The sequence below is a fragment of the Pocillopora damicornis genome, chromosome 2, assembly GCF_964200805.1.
Source record: "Pocillopora damicornis chromosome 2, jaPocDami1.2, whole genome shotgun sequence".
Lineage (NCBI taxonomy): Eukaryota > Metazoa > Cnidaria > Anthozoa > Scleractinia > Pocilloporidae > Pocillopora > Pocillopora damicornis.
In genome coordinates, this window is record NC_142671.1 from 1,400,411 (window position 1) to 1,407,500 (window position 7,090).

General features: G+C 38.7%; 1 pseudogene across 1 annotated transcript in view; it reads right to left on the bottom strand.

Moving 5' to 3' along the window:
- Positions 1 to 3,409: 3,409 nt before the first annotated feature.
- LOC149049458 (uncharacterized) overlaps positions 3,410 to 7,090 on the bottom strand; it is a 4,368-nt pseudogene continuing 687 nt past the window's right edge. Inside the window, exon 3 of the transcript XR_016183259.1 lies at positions 3,410 to 7,090. This exon is cut by the window's right edge and continues 39 nt beyond it. The product of XR_016183259.1 is annotated as an uncharacterized LOC149049458 (transcript).

A 7,090-nucleotide genomic window follows, 5' to 3' on the forward strand; every position in this document is an offset into this window, starting at 1 on the left:
ATTTAAACGCGAAATTTGAGTGTAGCTACAAAAGCTGATGTTTTCGTGTTAAATATAATAAAATACAATGAAAATAAAAAATCCTGAAAAGAATATAAAATTTACATACTAATCAAATAATACATTAATAAAACTGATATAAAATACAATAAAATACGATGTACTTTACAATTGATATAAAGATACATGCTTGTGATATTAAATGTTAAAATGACATAACCAAGAATTGTCCGCTTAAAGTCATATAAATCCTCTTAAGCTCTCAGGCCAGCAGGTAGGGAATTCCATAGTTTAGCAGCTAAGTAATTAAAGAATGTAGACCATACGTTGTTGTTATCGGCTGAGAAAGTGACAGGATATGATAACCACGTAGGTTGCAATTTGCAGAACGAAGAGTAAACTCGGTTTTCATATAATTCGGGTAGTTTTCTACAAACAAGCTCTTATGTAACAATATGAACATGCACTGGAGATGCTTACTACTTACTAACTTTTCTGCATTACGTGCACCACAATAATGCCAAACTGTAGAGCAGCCTATTGAAAATGCGGTAGGATAAAAGCTTTGTAAATTTTTAAAATGGTGGCACTTGAGATCAGTTTATGAAGCCCTAACATAACACGAAACTGATTGTTTATCTTCTTGCAGATGGTAGATATATGATATCGAAACATATGAATAAAGGGGTAAGTTTCTAAAGAAACTGTGGCCGCTGCGTCGGTGGGAGAGTATAGCAGGTAATTTAGTGTTAACAACTGGGCTGAAAACGTAAATTAGCCACCGTTAAGAGTAAAAAAGCTGACGTTTCGAATCGCCCTGACGAAGGGCTAACGCTCGAAACGTCAGCTTTTTTACTCTTTACGGTGGCTAATTTGGAAAGCACACTCCGACATCCGTCAGAAGGAGGTCATCTCGGGTAGATTTCCGATTACGAAATCCGAGCTCGCCCGATGTTGTCTTCGTGATGAAGGCCCTATTTAGCATATTAGACCCGCAAAACAGAGTAGAAACGAACACGTGCTTCGTTTTCGCTCATGACTTCGTATTAGGCGTAAGATATTGCTTTTTTTTTTCGTTGCTTACCTTTATTACAGACTCCACAAAATTTTTGCGATGCCTCCTTTTCACGGATGGCCGATTACAACTACAACATAGTAACACCTTCACGAAATCTGTCAAAAGGAGGATTTTAAAACACCGGAAATGGAGAGGAAAGATAAATGATACGGTCGATTAACTCCCAGACAATTGAATGGTCCAAACTAGCAAAGGCGGGAAATTTGTTATCGTGCGAGATATCAAAGTATCTGTTTGCTCACTCAATTCGTATTCAGCGTTCGGCCGTATTCCAATCGATAATTTCGCTTTCTGAACAAAATTTCCAATTCTATGATGGCACGTACATTAACTTGTAAAGAAGTGAGTTAATTGTTTGAGAGAAAGTTGTCTGAAAGGTCAGGTCTCTCCTGAAGTCTACTATGAAAAAGAATTCGCGCAGGATGAAAAAAAAGAAAGTAGACTATAAAAGGCTGCCAGTATCTCAGAAGAAAAATCCTTTCACTGGACGTGTAGGGGAAAGAGCAAACAACATGAAAAGGGGGTATAACGTCAGCTTAAACGATATAGAACGCCAGCCTGCCAAACAGCCGAAACTCGCACACATCAAGAATCCCAACTCAAGCACCGAGGCTCAAGTAAACATAAACCACAGTGTGAACGTGAATAACTCTAATGGTTCAAATTCAAACGCCAATCAAACTGTAAAGGCAAGCACCCCTTACACACCAAACACGACCACATGCATCACCAGCACCGCAAACGCAAACACCATCTCCTCCATTAACACAACCTCGAGCACAACCAGCACTGCAAACACATGCATCATTCTTACAGTAAACGCGACAACGAACACAAACCTGGCCCAGAAAAATAAAAAAGATGATGAAGTAGAATTTGTAAAGACCTCTCACAGAAGCGCCTCAAAGGCCGGTAAATTCCATCTCTCGGAACAGGACATTAGCACCATTTCAACTGGAGACTGGCTCACCGACCATATTGTAGGTGCAGCTCAGTCTGTTCTGAGGGAACAGTTCCCTCACGCAAGAGGATTGGAAAATACAACTTTGGGGCCTACTTTTAATTTTTCTGTTCAAAAAGGCCAATTTTCACAAATCCTGAATACTGGCAGCCATCATTGGGTGTTGGTATCTACTGTAGGATGCTACACTCCTTCTGTAGTTTATCTGTACGACAGCCTGTTGCAGAATTGCAGCCCTCGTGCAGAAACAGATTGCATCAATTATATACGAGGAAGGAACCAGTTTCAAGGTCATTGTACCAAATGTGCAACACCAGAACAATTCCGATGACTGTGGAGTTTATGCTATTGCTTTTCTGGTTTCGCTACTACATGGCCTCAATCCTTCTAATCTGACATTTGACAGGAAGCTGATAAGACAACATCTTTTAAAGAGCCTGGAGAGTGGATCATTCGACCCCTTTCCCCTCTCTAAAGTACCCGAGTGTCGAGACAGGAGGCCACTTTTTGTTCAAGAGGTCTCGGTAATGTGCGAGTGTAGAATGCCGAGGGAAGAGTCAGACTCGAAGTCTCCTTCTCGTTGTGTGAAATGTTGTAGCTGCAAGGAGTTTTTTCACAGGAAATGCATTTCAACAATTATTTTGGAATATTCAAGTACAAACTGGCGTTGTCCAAACTGCGAAAGAGCCCTTAAGCAGGAAGAGAAAAATAACCATTAATTTAACATGTAGTATTAAAAACTGATTCTCAGAACTTCCCATTAATTGTTTATTAAGATAATCGTCGAAGTGAAATATATATGTGTAGTAATTTTTTATCTATGTAGAAGTCAGCTAAAAGAATTTTTAAGAGCGAATCCATGCAAAAATCGACCAAAATCGTCAATTCGTGGCAAGGCTCAAAAAATCAAAATCGCTCTTCTTTTGCATAGTGGTAGACCTAAGTAAGTATACAAACGCTATGTAGTTTTTTATTCGAAAGAACCGCTCGTTTTCAAGAAAAGCGCGGAAAACCGTTTCAAGCCCAGCGGTCGATTTTACAAGCCAAAAACAGGGTTGAAATTCACTACGATTCGCTTGACTCGCGTTTCAAAACAACCGCGCTAGAAAAAAAATATATCACTAAAATTTTAAGTATAACTCGTCGTTGGCCCAGATATATAATATTTTTAGAATTACAACAATCTGAGTAATTATAAAAAGCTAAAGCGTACAGCTACCTGTTGTTTACGCACGAGAATTAGTTGAAATAAGCGACGATTTTCATCATGTGCCTTTGATCAGAATTTTTTCACGGTGGTTCGTTGCTATGTTTTTTCCTCCCGGAAGCGCGGGCGCGTGAATGTCTGCGGTAATTTCCATTAGTATTCCAACGTAAAGCAACATGGCGGCGAATTTAAGTGAAGTCGTGTTCGATTTAAGAGGCCAAACAGATTTTTCAGAGAGGGGAAAAACATTTTGGAACGCAAGTGAACTGGAGCTGAAGTTTTCTTTTGAGCGGGAGTGGATGAAGGCGGTCAGGCGAGCAAAAAGACGACCAAACTATGGTATGGCGAAGATGAATAGCGGACTGGAAGAGGTTTGCGGCAACAAACTTGAGCTTTGTGGTCCACTGGTGGATGGCTACCTTTTAGAAATTTGAGAGCAGATTGCTTCGAAACTAAGTCGCTCAAAAGCAACATCATTGGTAGGCCCAGTTGTCATCTTCATTCCGTGGCAGATATTTCGTCACATAACAGTTTTGTTCAGGGGCTATAGTGGAGAAGTGAAATTTAATGAAAGAAAATCAAAAATTACTTCGACATTATCTTGTATACAAGCAGTGGAGAAAGTGTTTTCGCCGGCGAGATTCGAAGGCCAGGATGTTCTTAGAAAAAGACATTTCAGTCAACAACCGAAATCAAAGGGAAAGCTGTTGTCTGTTTACAAAGGCAGGTCAGCCGTTGTTGTATCTAAAAACACTCCTTTTGTTGTTGAATACAACCTCAAAAGTCAGAAGGCTATGGTGACATTTTATATTCAACGGTACACGGCAGAGGATTTTGTTTTCGACAAAAGCTTACAAAGTCTCATGAATAAACAAGGTAATATTAATTAATATTGTGAGATTAGTGTTGATCAAAGAAACACGAGTTTGTAGCTTTTTTTTCAAACATACATTAGTTACACGTCTGTGTCAACATGGTCTCATGTTGAAATTTTCTAGACACTGTATTTCCTGTAAATATATTTAGCTTTCCATCTGGTGTGTAAAATATATTATTTTAAATTTTATTACAACTTCAATGATAAATAATCTTAGGTGACATTGCAGTTAAATTTACCTGGTTAAAAAATAAACTTATGTAAACTTTATAAATGGTAATAAAATATGATTATGGAGCTTTCTGGTGATACATTGACAGTGAAAAGTCTTATTCTATATAGTCTCACTTGCTAATGTACCCTCAAGGCGTCTAATAAGAACATCTTTGTTTCCACTAGTGCTTAATTGCCTACTTTGCAACTCCATTTTTAGGTCACTTACTTTCATATTTCTAGGGTTTAGATTACGGCTAATTGTAGCTGGACTAACAGGCTGTTTGCTGCATAAGTGAACACTTTTATGAGCCTCGTATGTTACCGTATCAGGAAATCTCTCATTACATACAGAGCATAGGACTGGTTTTAATGATGAAAGTACTTCAGGTATTAGTTGCTGTCCCTCTGCACACTGGACAGTCACCCTGGCATCTACACATACCTCACATATATAATCATTAATTTCCTTTTCTCTTCCACAATTGCAAAAGTTGCTTGAATTTAGCTGAGAAGGAAGCCGAGACTTAAAATGAGAAGTATAAGAACTTGGCATTGGTTGATGTTCTGGCAAATAAAATGCTGTTACATAATTAGCTCTCATGACTTACCACCATTTCCCTTTTTCAGTTGTTTTATTGGATCTGTTTGTCAAATCCAAGTCATTTTTAACCCCTGAATGTTTAGCCTCTTTTGCCTGTAATGATATTATACCATAACCCACTTTGTAACTTTCATACAGTTTAGTTGCATGATATGGTATGGCATACCCTACTGTCCACACAGTTACATTAACATCTGATGAAAAAAATAATGCATATAAATTAAAATAAAGTGTACAAAATTCTGTGAGCTCACCAAGGTAGGAAGGGCTAACTTCAATTTTGTTAAAAAGAGCCCCAGCATTCCTAAGGAATTGTGCAATTTTTCCTAATGCTAATCTTTCTAGTTTCTGGGCTGGGGATTCATCTAAGACTTTAAGGGCATCAATGAGCCTAAAAGAAAAGTTTGCCAAAGCAATGGCCTGGTCTCCTATCAATCGCACTGGAAGCTTCTTGTGCCTCTGAGCCTCATCATTATAGTGATCCTTAATCACAGAAGCTAAATACCCCAACCCACAACCAAGTTCACCAAAATCTTCCTTATAGTTACTTGACAGTGCATTGTCCAGGTCACATACAAACTTTTGGTTAGAGGCATTAACAAAATCAACCCTAGTAGATCGTTCTCCAGCACCATCATTATGTGGAACATAAACTTGTGATTTTCTATTCCCATTACCATTTCCTTGATCAGCTCTCCTTTCTACAGCCGAGGCACTTAATATATCAATAAATTTGGTAAAAACACCTCTTTGTGCTGCTACCCTGTATATGATATTTAACACATGTTGCCATGCATTAATTTCACAGTGGATAGGCTCTGGGCGCTGCCGCTCAGCAAAAATTCCAATTCGGGGGGTGCCTAACTGGCGAATCCCATTCTCTGCCATGAACTGTAGTTTTCTAGAGTGGCGATTTTTTTCATTCAGGGAAGATGGCAGGGAAATCATAAACTCATTTACCCTCTTAACATGGGAATTTCTGACCTCCAGAGTATAAGGTTTGAATAAATCTTCCTCCCCCATCCCAATAGTGGCACCCATAGTACACATATTTCCTTTGCTTACGTTAGCATAAGGAGATGGGTAAGTAGCAGCTTGATTTAACTCATTGTTAGCCCAGCTTTGCCAGCTCATATCAGCACTGGGCTGAAACTCTACAGTACACTGCTTGTTAGAAACAACAAATATATTACCCTCTAACATTTCCATTTCATCAGTGTGTTGCTTCCAGATACTTTGTAACACCTCATCTTTCTCCCCCCGACTGACACAATGTAAAATGTACTGGAAATCCCTGCTTCTCACCCTGTCCCCAAAATTCCATGATGTTAGGCTGCCAATTGACATGGTTAGCTGACTTGACTCAGGGGCCCCATCATCAGAAAATTGCATAATGAAATGATTTATGTTGTCATTAAACCAAATTAGCTTACGGAATAAATAGGGAAGTCTAAGGTGCAGATCAATTATCATAAAAACCAACCCAGTTATTGTTCTGGAAACACCCGGTGCATTGGGAATTTGATTAACATGACCAATGTCAAGACTTCTCACAAAATTCTCCACCCGTTTGTCAGAAATAGCTATATTTGGCACCCTTAAGTCCAAACCTAAACATTTTATGTTACGGGGTACCCATAGATCAGAGTTTGGATCAAAAACTGAAGACTGAGTTTTGCAGACAAGGGCATACTTTCTGCGAGACAGAAAGTTCTGGTACTTCATAAAAACAGCTTGTTTCAAAGCCTCATCGGAATTTTGATACCCTTTCATTGTCTTGTCAAACAGACACTGGAGATATTTCCCTCGTTTAAGTCCAGAAATCAGTGTGTCCATGGTTTGATTGTCAGCAGTAGATGAAATATAATCCCAAGCCCCATATATTGACCCTTCCTTTCCCCCATGAATAAATTCTAATACATTTTTTGTCTCCTGTCTTCGTCTGTACTTAGTGCTGGAATTGACATTTGTAATCATATCATAAGTTGTACTGGCATTTTTCCTCCTAGCTACTGAAAAGCCTTTTTGTTCAAGCAGAGATTTAAATTTGTGATATTGCTCATTTAATTGTGTTACTTTTTCTTCTTGTTGCTTTACTTGATCTTCCTTTTCTTCCACACTCTTTTGAAGGCTTTGTAGCTCTTCTTCTA